This window comes from Balaenoptera physalus (assembly GCF_965194825.1).
Source record: "Balaenoptera physalus genome assembly, chromosome: 6".
NCBI lineage: Eukaryota > Metazoa > Chordata > Mammalia > Artiodactyla > Balaenopteridae > Balaenoptera > Balaenoptera physalus.
Window position 1 is genome coordinate 17,718,226 of NC_138885.1, and position 16,551 is coordinate 17,734,776.

General features: G+C 44.0%; 1 long non-coding RNA gene across 1 annotated transcript in view; it reads right to left on the minus strand.

Annotated features, from left to right (window-relative positions):
• Positions 1-16,206, minus strand: part of LOC309662778 — a 34,013-nt gene extending 17,807 nt beyond the window's left edge. Inside the window, exon 1 of the long non-coding RNA XR_014264954.1 lies at positions 10,594-16,206. This is a non-coding gene — a long non-coding RNA (uncharacterized lncRNA). The remainder of the gene's footprint in view (positions 1-10,593) is intronic.
• Between the last annotated feature and the right edge of the window lie 345 nt (positions 16,207-16,551).

Here is a 16,551-nt window from a genome sequence, read left to right on the forward strand (position 1 = left end):
GCTATATTCAAACAAAACTTTCTTTACAAAGACAAATGGTGGGCTGGATTCAGCCATGGGCCATATTTTGCCAACCCCTGAATTGAAAAATAAATAGTAGTAAAAGTCCCAAGTAGTTTTTCTCCTACCCACTTGGAGGCAACTGCCCAAGATTATGAGAAAGAATATGATTAGACTTTTCTTAATTCACCAATTCCCGATTACTACTGCAGAATATAATCTGCTCTGTTATTTCTATACACTAAGACAAAGAGTACAAAGCACAGCTAGGATGAGACACAAATGCTAAGCTCTAGGCTGAGCCCACTTCTAGATATATAATTTACTCCACAAATTATATTTCTCACCAACTCTGCAGTTCAAATTCATGCTTCAACAAAATGTCAAATTACTATGTGTCTTGGACCTTTCGAGTTCCTGGCACATAATCGAAGACATAGATGTCAAGTTAGAAAATCCCAAGGGACTACTGAATAACGAAAAAGAAAACCCCAAATAAAAGCAATAAGACCTGTGTGTGTGTGTGTGTGTATTAAGTTGGGTAAACAAATACTGTCATCTTGATCTTTAAAAATGTTATTGCTGATGCTATTGTGCTGAATCCATTAATCTGTGAACAGGGATCTTGGAAAATTTGGACATATTATTGAAGTCATCTGTATTAACTCCAGCTGAAACTGGAAAAAGAAGACTGACGGGTGTACAGTTTTGAATATCAGTCCAGATTCACTGATGATTTTTTTATCTTGCTTCACTGGTGTAGAAAATCTTAACACTGCAGTGGCATGTTTAGAATGTCAGTGCAATCAACCCTCTCAACGCAGAGCCCTCTCTATGATGCTCTAGTAACAACTTCACCAAACAAAATGAAGCATTACTTTAATCATTTTAGTCAAATTGAATGTGTCAAGGAGAAATATTATGAATAGAGGCAGCACTAATTCAAAAACATGCCTTCAGTCCCAACAATCCTGAGTGAAGCAGAGAAAAGAGATGGCATGGCTCAAGAAGAAGATGCTAGCAATTAGGAAACCTTGGTTCTAATGCAGTTCAAATGCAATCCATTTCAATGTTCTGAGCTTCAGTTTTCCTACTAATATGATAATAATACATGACTTACACAGCTATTGGGAGATTAAAATGAAATAACACATGTGAAATTGCCTCACAGAGGGTCTGGAAGACAACAGGTGCTCAGTGAATAACCTGAGTTTTTTCTCCTTCTTTCTCCTCTACGTATCTCAATATTATCATCTCTAAAACAAATATATATATATATATATACATACACCAAATTCACATGATAACTAGGAATGTTCAAGAGATAACTGATGAAGATAAAATGCCTTGCAAAATGAAAAATTCTCAGCTCATGGAAAATATAAGTACAATTAAAAATTAACCCAAATTATCTTAATATATTGCTACCTCTTAATACTCCATAGAGGATATCTTCTGGTCACTAGAAGGAAAAGAAATCCTGTACATCTCCTTTTCAAAAGATATTGTCCCAGCTTGAGGCTAAAAATCCCTCCTCTGAACAGGTATTTTCCATGTCTATGAGCAAAGGCTCCTCCGTGTGCCATTTTAGACACCATACAAGGAAAAAACTACACCCAAAGACCACTTTTCTGTAATTATATCAACATCAGTCCTGACATGCCCAAACTCAAGGAGATTAAGAAAAATAAGGGAGAGAAGCAAGTCTTTTTTCATCTCCTTCTCCAGTATCCCAGGATATCACCACAGGGCCCCAGAGCTTTTACATGTTTTACCTGGAAGTTGGTGGTCATCCATCAGGAAGGCCAAACAGCCTGTGTGTTCATAACCGAGTATCATACGTAACCTAAAATCTCATCATTACTGTTTTAGTCGTGGATAAATTCACCAAGTATTTCTGGGTTTCCACCCTTCAAGGCACGTGTAGGATTGCACTGCTTACTCCCTTTCCCCGTGGTTGGGTGTGGCCACGTGACTGCTTCTGACCAATGAGTGGCAACTGGAAGCCCCAGATGCACCCCAGACTAGAGGATTTACATGTCAGTGGGAGACCTTCCAGAGCTCTTTTTCTCCAAATATAGTGGCTGCTCTGCCAACCAAGGTGAAGATACAGAACCAGAGCCCCATAACCACTTTGGGAGAGATGTGCGGCATGGATGTAAAATAAGCCTCCCTTGTTTGAAGTCACGAAGACTTTGAGATCACTTGTTAATGGAGTATAGCACAGCCTATTCTGACAGTTTCTCCCACAAAGCTAGTCACTGAGTTTCCCTTAAAGGCAGATTCTAACTCACCTGTTATCAGTAATTAATAGACAATCAGTTAACCAATTAACCCCAGGAAAGAGCATATTTTTTCAGAAATGAAACATGGATAAAGACAGAAATCATTAACATTCAGTATTCTGGGAAGGCAGGCCAGAGTGAAACAGTATTGGAAATTCCTCTGCGCATATAATGGCCTGAGAGTTATAATATGTCTGTAGTTAATAATTAGTATCATTATAATTGCAAATATTTAATGAGAACTTACTATATATTAAGCATTGTGTTAAGCGCTTTACAACAAAGATATCTCATTTAATTCTTACAATAACTTATGAGGTAAAAAACTATCTCAATTTTACATGGGCAATGAAGAAAGCAACAAAAAAGATAAGTTACTTACAAGTCTGTCTAAAGTCAAACTAGTCTCTCAACAGTAATAATGATAGCTATAAAGGGATAGATGATAGATAAATCAGAAGAAGGAAGGAGGAAGGAAGGAAGGGAAGGAGGGAGGGAGGGAGGGAGGAAGACATAATGATTGATGTAAAAGCATATGAATCGTCCCTTATTTAGCAATATTCAATCTCTGTATTCCAGTTCTTGCCAAAGAACATAACTCCATATTCTCTATTCTCTGATCCTTATCTAAAGCTCAGTGATAAGAAATCATTTTTCTTGAGGGACTGCCTACAGAATATGCACTCTACCCCTTCTTTGAGATCAACAGCTCCTAATAACTAGGAGGCAGGCATAGACCCCCTTATAAATCTTAGGAAACCTATGGACCCTTTCCTAGAAAAATGTATGTACATAAAATTTCAGAGGATTCATAAACAGTCCCTCAAGCCTCATTATGGACTCCTGAGGGGACCCTCGTTGCTACATGCCTCTTTCTCGTGACTGTCCTTGGACCAGTGGACCTTGCCTCTGTTAGCACACATTCCCAGTCACAGGCTGGGTCCTTCTCCTGTTCATGCAGGGCTGAGGCTTGATGGAAATGAGCATTCTGATGCATGCGTCTTGCAGAAGCTGCGATCCAGATGATGTATTCCCCCCGAAGTGTATAAAGAGATACAGGCAGGGGGGTGTTTGGTGAGTGTGGCTGCTCAGCTCCGGTTGATGGTGGTGTTTCCTGCTTGACCAGGGTGAAGTCCAGCCAGGCCAGAGGACACCGTTGTGCTAAACCTCTTAGGCCCCAAGCATGCCATCTTGAAACACCAGCATAATTACTTTATAGGGTTGTGAAACCAACCCACTACATTTCACCACCTTAAAATGTTGCCCTTTCAGGGGTCAAATTCCTTCTTGGCTTTGACTTATCCACCCCCCTCCGCAGTCTAATCTTCCTTGTACTCAATCTTACCAAGTCTAGACACAAAGAATGTGGGTCCTTCCCACAGCTGCTGGGAGAGGAAATCCCTCTCTCAAGAAGATGAGTGCCAGTGTAACATGAAGTGAGAAAAGCGGGTAATAGCTTTACATGCAAAATGAATAATTTCTCTCTCATTGTTTATAGAAACAATGGAAAAAATACCAAAATGCTAATAGGAATTACCTCTAGAGGGTGAGATTGATAGTGAGAGTTTTATTAGAATATTCATTGTTTATTCAAATTTTCTACATAAGCCTACATTTATAATGTTTATAGTCAGAAAAAAATTAATTGATGCTAAAAAAAAAAAGCATGTGAGAACTATTAACTCTTGCTGGCATCTCCAAATACTCTGTTGGCTCTTACAATAGAGGCAGACAAGAGGATGGACACTTATGTGCTAATAACTTTATGTTCTTTATTTCACTTAATCTTTACAACAGGCCTATGATATAGGTGTTATCCACCTTTTTAACCAAAAGGGGAAAAAAACTGAGATTTATGGAGGTTTAAGAAGTTTACCCACAATCACACGGCTAGAAAGTGGCAGCGCTCTCTCTGACTTCTACAGCCTGGACACTTTCTACTATCTCTCAAATGGCAGAAAGAGCCAAACAATGAAATCATTAAAAATGACATTTTACCTTCCAAGTCTCAGAAATAACTGGTGAAGAAAACATCTGTGTTTTGCAGACTGTGCCCATGCTAGGGAGGAGATCAAAGTTTCTCTCTCTTGAAAATCAAGGCCACCAACCCCCTGGATACATGACTTCTCTCCATGCAGCACAGGAAAGTTTCAGAACTTGGAGAAGTGTGGGAGCTGAGTTCAGTAATCGAGTAATGAGCCTTAATGAGGAGATAAGGTCACTGCCTGCCGGGGCAGAGAAGACCACGAGATGGCAGGGACTGCTCCGGAACACAGGCTCCCACGCAGGCCTGCCAGCTTTCCATTCTTTCCCCAAAGATTCCTGGAGGAAAGCGATGTTTCTCCTCATTGCAGGACCATGCCCAGAGCCAGGAGCGAAGCCGTACCTGGCTGGAATTCGCATCAGATGGCTGCACGGCTGCCTCTGTGGATTGGAGACTGTTGCTTACGAGGCCAAGGGTGCTGCTTCACCCCAGCTATCTTTCTGTAAAAAGAAACTCTGCACAATTTACAGAGTCTGCACTGCCGATCTCTACCAGCTGTCTCACAATTGCCCATGCTGGACTAAAGTGTGGCTTCAGGGAGACTGAGGGGGAGCCAGAAGAATTACTTTTGATGGGCCATCTTTGACAGCTGTGACTTTAAAATAATGAGACGTTTGGAAACATTCTGTATTCATCAGAGTGTCACTGATTCTAAAAGCACACCGAAAACTTTTCATCTTCCCAGATCCACTGTGTGACAATAAAGAAACAGAAAAGGAAATCAACTCGTAGAGGCACCAGGAATAGGGAAGAGTGGACCACTGACAGATCAGAAATGTTTATAGCCTTCCAGAAGTTAAAAAGGGGATGGGATAGTAACTTGTCAATAAATAGAGGGAGGAAGGCACAGCCCAGAATATGCTGAGGAGAAAACTCCATGGTGGTGGAAGTTGATCTTCCCTGTAGATCTGGAGGTTTTTCATGACTTGGAATATTAGTTTCCTATTGCTGCTGCAGCAAATTACCACAAACCCAGTGGCTTAAAAACCCCAATTTATTATCTTATAGTGTTGGAGCTCAGAAGTCTGAAATGGGCCTTATGAAGCTAAACTCAAAGGCTGTGTTCCTGCTGCGGCTCTAGGGGGAATACCGTTTCCATGCCTTGCTAGCTTCTGGAGGCTGTCCACATTCCTTGGCTTGTGGCCACATCCCTCCTACCAGTGCTTCGATTGCCACGTCTCCTACTCTGACTCTGACTTTGCTATTCTACCTCTTATAAGAATCTTTGTGATTATAATAGGCCCACCTGGATAATCCAGGATAACCTTCCCGTCTCAAGATGCTTAATCACATTGCAAAGTCCCTTCTGCTATGTAAGACAGCATATCAGAAATTCCAGGGATTAGGAAGTGGACACCTTTGGGGGTCATTATTCTGCCTAGTACGCTTGGTAAGGAGATACAGAAAGTGAAGTGAGAAGCAGGACAACAAATAAGGCTTTAGATGCAGAATAGCTCAAAGCAGCCACAGAAGCTGGCTTCACATACTGCACTCAGAACAATTGGCGACAGAAATGTTTACCCCAGAATAAAGCTGGATAAACACTCTCCAACAAAACTGAAGTCTGCCAGGGAAGGTCTTGGGTTCCCATACAAAAGAGAAGATCAAGAACACAGAACAACTGATTTTAGAGAAAAGAGATGAGTGGAAGGGGAGGGATGGGGAGAGAGGAGATTTAAAAATTTTAATAGGTATCTTCACAAAGATTCTAAAGTCATTACATTCATAAAATAAGAATAGTCTACTATGAAAAGAGAGCAATTCCAATAAAGTTCTTGAAAAATAAGCTAATAATTTGTAGGACAAAAAATACAACAGATGGCCTGGATAAAGTTGAGAAAACTTTATGAACATCCAGTTCATAAGGAGCATAAATAATCAACAAAAGAAAAGAAGAAAATTCTCCTGAACTGAAGAGAGAGATAATTCTTCCTTTGAGAGGGCCAGCTAAGAACTGAACGGGGTGAATATTTCTATTCACGTCCTCACAAAATTATAGAACACCACGATGAGAGAAAAGACTCAAAAGTCTCCAAAGAGATTTAAAAAAAAAAAAAAAAAGACCTCATCTATAAGGGAATGCAAAACCGTTCTCAACAGCAACATTCTTTAGAAGACAATGAGCCATGATTTCAAAGCTCTGTAGAAAATGATAATATTGAATCTAAGCTTTGAATCTTTAAACTATCCATTGTGAACAGGGGGAAAATCAACACATTTTCTGACAGGTTTCAGAAAACTTGCTCAGGAAAGGTGTTCAGCAAGTTGTATCTTTATTGCAATGTACTTGGGAAGTACTGCCAGAAAATAAAGGAGGAAGCAAGAAAGGGGAAGATGGAATATAGCTGCAGCCGACACTACAGGTGGCTCACTCAGATCAACACCCACGCCAACCCCCTTTCTGTGTGCCTGGAGGCTACTGAGCCTGGAAACTCAAAAACCTCCACTTCCCTGGCTCTCTTGAAGCTAGATGCTGCCGGTGGAGAAATGGTGTCTCCTGAGGCAGCTAAAGTCCAACTTCTGCTCCCTGGGTTCTAACCTCCTGGGTACTAAGCATCAGGCTGCAAGCAAAGAAGTTTCTGCCAGAACTTACCATTGTGTACTTGGGTGTTTCTCCTGAATAAATCATTCGTTCCTAGCTCCAACACATCTTCTCTGAAGAATGCAGAAATTCTGTAAACCACCTATTACCCTGACATAAAGCATTTTCTGCTTAGAAAAGCTAGTGTGGATTCTGTTGCCTGCCTTTGGGGATTAGGAATAAGAGTGAAGAGGTTATAAGAACAAATGGTTATGGCTTTCCTTACAAATGCTTCTGTATTGCTTTATTTTTTGCTCTGTGCATGCATTACTTTGAATAGAAATTTTTTTTTAATTTTAATGTAGCAATGAGAAAAAGAAATGAGGCTTTTTGTCTAATTCACAGGTTTAGCAAATCCAGATGGGCCACAAACATATGCACAGTTCTCCAATTCACCGCTAACCAAAGAAATGCAAAATTGAAGCTATGCTGTGCCCATCAAACTGGCATAAATTTTGAAATACCATACCTACTGCAGGTTGAGGTGTGGAGAAATTGTACTTTTAGGTGGAAGCATGAAATGTTACAGCCTCTTGGAAAAGCAATCTGGTAACACTGATTAAAATACAGATTAAAATTTTAAATATATGTGCTCTTCAATTTAGCAAACCCAGTCCTTGAAATCTATACTGCAGAAATAAATAAAACCACCAGAACTTAGGAACTCTTTGTTATAGTATTGTTCATAGTAGTAAACACTGGTATTAAAAGAAAGAAGAGGGCTTCCTGTGGTGCAGTGGTTAAGAATCTGCCTGCCAATGCAGGGGACACGGGTTCGAGCCCTGGTCCGGGAAGATCCCACATGCCGCAGAGCAACTAAGCCCGTGCGCCACAACTACTGAGCCTGCACTCTAGAGCCCACGAGCCACAACTACTGAAGCCCGCGTGCCTAGAGCCCGTGCTCCACAACAAGAGAAGCCAACACAATGAGAAGCCCGTGCACCACAACAAAGAGTAGCCCCCATCGCCACAACTAGAGAAAGCCCGCACGCAGCAACAAAGACCCAACGCAGCCAAAAATAAATTAAAAAAAAAAAAAAGACTGTATTAGATTTCTAGAGCTGTCGTAATGAAGTACTACAAACTGGGTGGCTTTAAACAACAGAAATTTATCATCTCACAGTTCCAGAGGCTAGAAGCCTGAAATCAAGGTGTTGGCAGGGCCATGCTTTCTCAAGACTGTAGGCCCAACGTGTTCCACACTTTCTCGCGGCCTCTGGTGTTGCCGGCAATCCTTGGCTACAGCTGCATCCCTTCAATCCCTGCCTCTGTCGTCACACAGCCTTCTTCTCCCTGTGTGTTTCTATCTCCACCTCTTTGTAGAAGGACACCAGTCGTATTGAATTAAGGCCCACCCTAATTAATGATCTCATCTTAACTTGATGGCATCAGCAAAGACCCTATTTCCAAATAAGGTCACATTCACAAATACTGGGAGTTAGGACTCTATATCTATATATTTTGGGGGGACACCACTCAGTGCATAACATAGACCCTTCAACTTCCCATTCTTTATCTCATGAATGATTAAAGCTGTTTGTTCCCCTGAAAGTAGCTAGCCATAGGAAAAAAAAAAAAAAGAATTTCCTATGCAGACAACTGACTGAGGCTTCCCCTGCTTACAAAAGAACCCCAGCTGTCAACCACCCATCTGCAATGCTCTTACCCCTCCCTATAAAAGTCCACTCGGCAATTCCACTCTGGTCTTTGGATCTGGGGTACTCTCTCTACTGTGGCAGGCTGGATATATCCATCTCCTTGCTTGTTCAGTTTTTGTCTTTAACAGTGGGTAGGGTGTCACGGTCAAATTCTCTCATGTATTGTGAGTAACAACTGACAGGGGGGCCGCAGCAGCGAAGGCTGATAGTAGATGCTTGGTGGCACATGCCATAGAGAATACCGTGGTGGTCGGCCAGACGCCCCCCACAGGACCACTGCACTCACGCCCTCCTTGCTGAGAACATCAGCTGCCGACAGCTCCCAGGGTCAGCTGAGGCGAGTCTCTGGCTGGGAGTTGCTTCAGCTTATTCACCACTTGTACTTCAAAGACTAGACGGACTAATATATTTGTGGATTCTCACTTCCAACTATAGGAATTTTCCTCCTCCACCCTCCAGCAAATACAAAAAGGGAGCCAGGCCTGGTGTTGCCTCTCTCGTGTGCGTTTGTGTTGCAGAGAGCAGAAGTTGAGAGGCACCCAGGGGTTAACACTCCCTTCCCCCATCTGGACTTCTGTGTCCAAGACCCACGACTCACTGAAGCGATTAGGCTGGATGGTCCCAAGGCAAAGGAGTGGGGCTGGGCAGGGCATATGGAAGCAGCCATATCAAAAGCAGCTGGTATCTCTTTCCAAAAGAGCCTGGAAAGGAGACAAAGTCTTATAGCCTCTTAAGAAGAAATACCAGAGTTGGCTCAGGGATGCTGAAGAGACCAAACATTAAGAGAGGCGGCCTTGCCAACAGTAGCCAAAGATGGCATGCAGATGCTTGCCAGGGAACCAGGAAAGCACCCCGCCCTCAAGTGGACCGTGTAAGTTTGAACAGCGAGGGTCTTGGTCATCACAATGATGGGTTATAGACCAGAGGCCCTGCTGCCATCCCCGCTGCCCTGATCCTTGTGTACCTGCACGGAAATGCAACAATATTCCAAAGAGGACTGAGATCTGATTTCTCACCCTCTAAAGAGTTAACGCTCTCAGTCAGAAGAAATTTGGTTTGTAAAAACAAGACATTTCTTGCCCTCTGAGAGTGTGAATCAAAATTTTAACTGCTATAGAGGCAAATACAAGTCAGCCCGACAGCAGTATATAAATAAGACAGTTACCAATTGCTTTTTTTTGCAGTGGTGCCCCCCAAGCTCCAGCTCAGAGGTCGTGATTAAAGCTCTCTGGAATCCACGGTTCAGGGAAGCGCGGTGGGTCACCTCTCCCAATACCCCGCCAACAAAAATGCCTCCTCTCTCCTCCTTGCTCCTTTTTGTTTTGTGAACGATACCTTAAACTACCATCTCTGGGTCTGAGTTGACTTAAGTCCAGTTACACAAGTAGAGGCTCAGTGGGTCTTTCCTGCCCCCATGGGGAGTAGGAAAAAGGACTGGAGTGGCCCTCCTTCCCAAGAGCCCCTCATGAGAATGTTATGAGAAAGACTCTCAAACGCATGTGGCAACAACAAACCAATTTGCAGGTGTCAGGGAGAAATGCTAGTTGGCTGCAGGAAAGGAGGAGGGGGGGTGTTTGGAGAGAATGAGCCCCTTCCCAGCAAGCATGCTTGAGTAGTGGGATAGTCCTTCTTCTGTTGTTTATTTGCTTGAACTCATTCTTCGGCTTACCCTCTCAAAAACACTGACGGTCTATTTCAAGGCTTCCACAGCGGGTGCCTGTCTTCCTCACATCGTTGTCACCTGCTGTACTCCCCCCTCCTGCTAGCCCAAGTCACTGAGACAATTCAGGCTCCCCCCACCCATGACTCCCCCTCTACCCCTCTGTCTCCTGAACTCCCCTTCCTGGTGCCCCCATCTGCCTGTAATCGGTTGAGCATCCTTGTGAGGTGCTGGGGGAAACGCCCTGGGACGGAGCTCTGTGTCACCTCCCTTTCGTGACCCTGGAAGCATCTTAGGACAACAGTTCCCACACCGTCCAGCCACTCTATTCTAAGAAGAGTGTCATTTGAATCATTTAGACTCACCTTTCAGGAACTGGAAAGTCCGGCTCCATATAAATCAAAATCCAATCTCACATGCAGCGGAAAGTCTCTCCCCTTCTCCCAGCTTAGGACTCACCTGCAGCCTGAGACAGAAAGAGCGCGGTTGTCCCTTCGCTCCCCCTCCCCTCCCTCTCTCTCTCCCCGGGTCCCTCTCCCTCCTCGAGAGTTGGAGTCAGCAAGAGGCCTGAGAGAAGGGGGACACTCTGACCTCACTGGGGCTGTCCCCCTTCACCAGCAACATCCTCCATGTGACTGAGGCTGCCTGACCCCAGGGGGCCTCCACGTGGTACAACGCCCGGACAAGGACGGCTCCCTGCTGACTTCCTATAACCTCCCTCCCCTCACCTCTTGCCCCTTCATTCACCCCATAGCTCTCCACAGCTGAGAGCCCTCACCTGGCCAGCCGCCCTCTTCAACCAGATGCTCTGTTCCACAGCAGCCACTCGGTCCACAGGAAACTCGCCAATCCTTGGCGGGCTAAGCGGTGCAGAGGCAGGCAGCCCACAGCCCTGATAACACAGGCGGGTCCCACTCACCCCCATCTTCCAGATTTCCCCTGCAAGCAGTAGGTACCAGTCTATACGCTCACGATTCCTTCTCTCACCCAAGGTCTTGTGTCAAGTTCTCCCGAGAACTCCCCTCCATGCTCTGTTCTACGGCCAGCCCCAGAGCAGGCGCACAGCTTCAAGGCTCTTCTCTCTCGTCTTAGGAGAAGTGGGGACATCTCCACCCTCCTCCTGGGGGAAGGGAGGGGAAACACCGCCACTTTCTCTAGGCAGACCACCTGCCACTAAAAACCCCCGGCAAGAACTTCCTTTTGCGTTTATCATCTCCAGATTTTATAATCGGGTGGGAGCGTGTGGGGAGCACAGAAGTGTGGACCGGGGAGCGGGGATCGTAGGACGACCTGGCCACCTCCGAGGAAAGCCCTGCCTAGGTCTGGCAACTCCTTGGCCAGATCTGCAGACGGTGGGAGTAATTGGGTCATGTCGTTTTCAGCTTTGAGGCTTCCGTAGAAAATCTGAAACAAGAAAAGTTTTGCAAGTGATCCTGCTACATATTCGTATTCCTAATCCTTCAAAGCCCCACGCCAACCCTCAGCCCTTCCAGGAAAACTTTCTGCTCTGACAACTCCGGCCTTCACCGAGAGCTCCTTTTTCTGGAACACGCAATGCACTTAATGTCAGAACAACACATTCTGATGAGTTAAATATATTCCGTCTCATGTTGGTCTCTTGTTGTTCTTCCATGTTGGTCCCAATAGCATGGCAGACTTTTTGAAGGTAGAGACTAGGCTTTACACTTATTTTGTATCCCCTGTGGCTTTTACCAGTTAGCTGCCAACATAAAGGTGTTCAATACATATTTGAGGTGAGTTGAATTGAATTTTCAGTCAGACACCCACTGGATGGAGAGAGCCTCGATGTGGTTAGGGGTGCAATGTGCAGAGCACAACGTTTCTTTCTGAAATTTAAGTGTTGTAAAATTGAACAGGAACCTTGTAACAACAACATATGCAGCTGTTCCTTGGACTCAGATAATGTTGTTTATACATCTCGGAGAATAATAACCTGGGCTCAGGATCCAAGGTATTGGAACCATTTGCATAGGCAGCCCTGGGCATTGAGACTGTGAGAGGGGAATGATGGACAGAGCTGGGATACGAACTCCTTTCCCACCTCAACTTAAACCCACTCCCACCCAGGTTTAGTGGCTAGACAGGGAGTGGTGGAGACTCAGATAGGGCAGGAAATTCCTGTGGGACCAGGTTCCATGGGTTAGACAGGCATGGCCCCTTCTCTTCTCTCCTGTCTTCTCCTGTCCTTTCTTCTCCTCTCTCTCTCTCACACACACAGAGGCTTGCACAGGTTCACAGTGCAGCAGGAGGGAGTTACCCACCAAAATGCAAGTAAACAATAGGGCCTGAGCTAGCTCCCCTCTTCCCTAACCTTTGCACACTTTCTTCACCAACAGGGAATTTTTTTCAAGAAAGATTGCAATACTGTTCAACGCATCCAAGTGTGCTTCAATACTTCTAACTTTAATCTGTCTACCTTGGATTAGTAAAAGAGGAACCCACGGTCTTGGACTCCACCCACTAACAAATTCAGAAACACCTTCATAACATTAACAGCCAAAATGACATGACTGCAGCCTCACAGGTGAGAGCAGAAAATCCAGATTTAATGCGTTCTACCCCCCTTTCCTATAGAGCCATGGAAACCCTAAGGTGTGTGTTATCATTTGCTTCCGAAGCTGGTGGAGTTCAGGGCCCTCAGCCTCACGGGCATTCCACCTCTTCCCTTGAACCTGGGAACACATCTGCATTTCATCTGCTTGCCTGCTCTTCCAGCCCTGCAAGGTGACAGTGGCCATGCTGTCCTGGACCTATTGGAGTAGGGGTTCTTCCTAACGCTGCCAGTCAGGTGTCTTCCCCTAACTGCCCTCCCAAAACTTCTCCCAGGATTCTGAAAGTTACTTTGGGGTGATAACGATACAGTATGAAAGTTAAATTAATTTCGTAGCTGTTGTGAGTCATTCATACTTGACCTGTCATTCTTAAATAGCAGCCAATACAAGTAAGGCCAAAAAAAGCTTTGGGAGCTCTCCTGACCACACTTTGAGTCCAGTGAGCTTCCTCCGGTCCTACAAAGAAGGGCTCTAAGAGTCGAGATACTTGAGGGTGCGTGAGTTTTATCTCTGCTTGGTCCTGTGGCTGATGACATTGTATTCCCAACGTAATGATTCTTTTCATGTGACAAGGAGTTGGAGAGAGGGGTGCTGAGCAAAGGAGCCCATATATTCACCATAACTTGCATTACTACAATGAATTGCTACATTACTCACCCTTGCACTGGACATTAATCACAAAAACAAAACTGCAGAGCCAGGGAGTTAGAGAGGCTGTGCTACTGCAACCTGCGCCCTGTGCCAGGAGCATGCAGCTACAATGAAGGTCTGCAAAGCTCCCCCTTCCCATCTGCTTTTAAACCATAATTTCCCGTGGTTTGTGAGGGAAAGTCACAGCAGGGGTTGAGACAGAAATGGACTCTTAGTGTCTGTGAGGGCCACCCGTCAGCCAAGGACGTGCCAGTCTCCTGTGGACCCTAGTGATTGCCATTCAACTTACCTGTACCGGCTCATGCCTCATTTTGCCAAACTCTTAAGAACGTGAAATAGTTAAAATATCCATACTTTGGAATATTACATATCTGGGGAAAAAAAGAGAGAAAAACTTGTTTATTTTATGTCACCGAAAGAGGTAAATTATTATGGTAAAAAGCAAGTTGCCAGGCTTCCCTAGTGGTACAGTGGTTGAGAATCCGCCTGCCAATGCAGGGGACACGGGTTCGAGCCCTGGTCCGGGAAGATCCCACATGCCGTGGAGCAGCTATGCCCGTGCGCCACAACTACTGAGCCTGCGCTCTAGAGCCCGCGGGCCACAACTACTGAAGCCCGTGTGCCACAACTACTGAAGCCTGCACGCCTAGAGCCCGTGCTCCACAGCAAAGAGAAGCCACCGCAATGAGAAGCTCGTGCACCGCCACAAAGAGTCTAGAGAAAGACCGTGCGCAGCAACGACGACCCAACACAGCCAAAAATAAATTAATTAATTTAAAAAAGTAAGTTGCCAAGAGATATATAAATACAATCTAATTTGTCTATGTATATGTTTAAACGAATATATAATATTCTATTTTCCACCAGCTTATGGGAGACAGGCTCAAATTTGAATCTAAGTAGACTTACAGAAGATGAAAACATAATATATCTAGACTAACTGAGCTTGGGACTAGGGTATCCCTTTAGCATGACTTCCTGAATTGCCTCTCCAGCCCCAGTTGTGCCACAGTTCTGGGATCTTATTTAAGTCAGGGAAATGAAGTGGGGAAAGGGGTGGAAGTTGGTCGTCAGGCACCTGTCCACGCTGACTCCACACGCCATCAGTGTTCTTGCCGTCGTGGTCCCTTGGGCTCCAGAGACTCGCTATTCCAAGGGCAAGGGACCCTTTGCCCTGAATCCCCATCCTTCTGTCCTGGCACATCCTGCAGTCACTGCTCTCTGGGTCTTTCCAAACCCCTACCTCTCTGCTGGGGAACAGGGCCTGGTTTCCCAGTGCTCTAGCACAAATCCCTCCTCCACCTCCTTTTTGGTCTGAAGAAAAATCTTTCCCCTAGAAGTAAACTATTATATAAAGAAAGTGCTAAGTTAAAAAGAAAAAGTATGGAGAATATCCCACCCCCCCAGTTAAAGGCAAACAATGGTACTTTGCTCTTGCTTTACCTAGATCATCTTCAAAAACTATAAAAGTGTAATAGACAACTTAAAAAAACTGACTTTTAATAGATGTTCAAAAACTTGTTAGTGTTTGAAAATAAATGCTTAAACAAAGGAAAATGTATTTTATATCAAACAAGTTTGAAGAGCCCTGTATTGCAGCATTCTGCAAAATAAACAGAACAAAAAGTTGGCCTTGTTGTTTTATTTTTTAAAAAATACTTTTATAATTTTTTAAATGTTAATTTCTTATAAAATGAGATAGAGTTTACATACCATAAAATTCACCCATTTTATATACACAATTTAATAATATTCAATAAAGTTACCAAATTGTTCTACCATCACCACAATCCAGTTCTGGGACATTTCCATCACCCCAGGTAAGATTCCTTGGAACATCTGCAATCACTCCCCGTTGCCACTCTCAGCTCTAGGCAACCCCAGAACTCCCCCCAGAAGTACACCCCTTCTTTTCTTTTCTTCTACTGCCTCTGTAAACTCTCCAGGTTGTACCAGAGGCTTGGGTTTTGAAAACAAAAAGCAGGAATTCTGCACAAGTTACTTCACATTCCAACTTGCCACTCATCTAAGATATTGAGAACTAACGTGACAAATTGCTTGAATGGCAGAGAAGAAAGGAGAAAACAAGAAAAAAATATTTATTTTTGTGAGTGCTTATGGGACTAAAATTAGGGGAAGGATGAAAGGTTATTTTGACTTCTTAATCTATGTGCTTCTTGGATTAATTTTAAACTTAAAAAATAAAGAATATAAAATACGGTGTTTTTTACTAAGAATGAAAAAATATCCCGTTTCTATTGGAATAGTCAGGAAAGTGAGTATTCTATTATTTTTTAAAGCTTGATTGATGTATTTTTAAGGGAATAATTATTTTCCTAAAATTATTCTCATGAGAAGTAAAAACAAAAAACCTACAAGCACGATAGAAAATCATAGGAGAATTTGGAAATTGCAAATTGAAAAAAAAGGTCTTCAGAAACTACAGAAATCTCTTTATGTTCATTACGTCTATGAAAGAATATGAATTTGGGGATGTCATTTGTTGCTGGGGTCCCTTTCCTCGAAGCTTGCTATTTCCAAAGCACTGGTAGTAATGCTGATCACCACCATCATTGTATGGCAAAGCCTGAGCAGTTGTCATACACCAAGCACTGTTCAAAGCCCTTAACATACGAGTTTATTTAATCCTCCTGATAACTGTAAGAGATGGGTGTTATAATTACCATCATTTTACCGTTTAGAAAGATTACAATTAATCCCTGAAGTTCTCCACGCTGAGCTGGAGCTTCAGCACCATCTGGGTGGACAGCACCTTCCCGCCCCCTGCCCCCCCACCCCCCCAACACACACAGTCCTTTGCCTGCCTCCACCCTGAAATCCGTTATTTTCTAACGGGGAAAGGGGGGGGAATGATTGAGAAGGAGAAGGAGGCGGAGGGGAGAAAGAAGAGGTAATTTGGGGATGAAGTCTGCCTGATGAAGGTTGCTGGTGGTTGCCCGCACATGGTCCCTCAGAATGGTACTGAGTTATATTTATTGGAAGGTGAAGCCCAGACGCTGGAGGACCTGGTGTAACAGGAGTCTCTCTGGGGGGCTCTGGGCACCAGCAGAATAGGAAACCGGTGACCCAGCCTCAAGG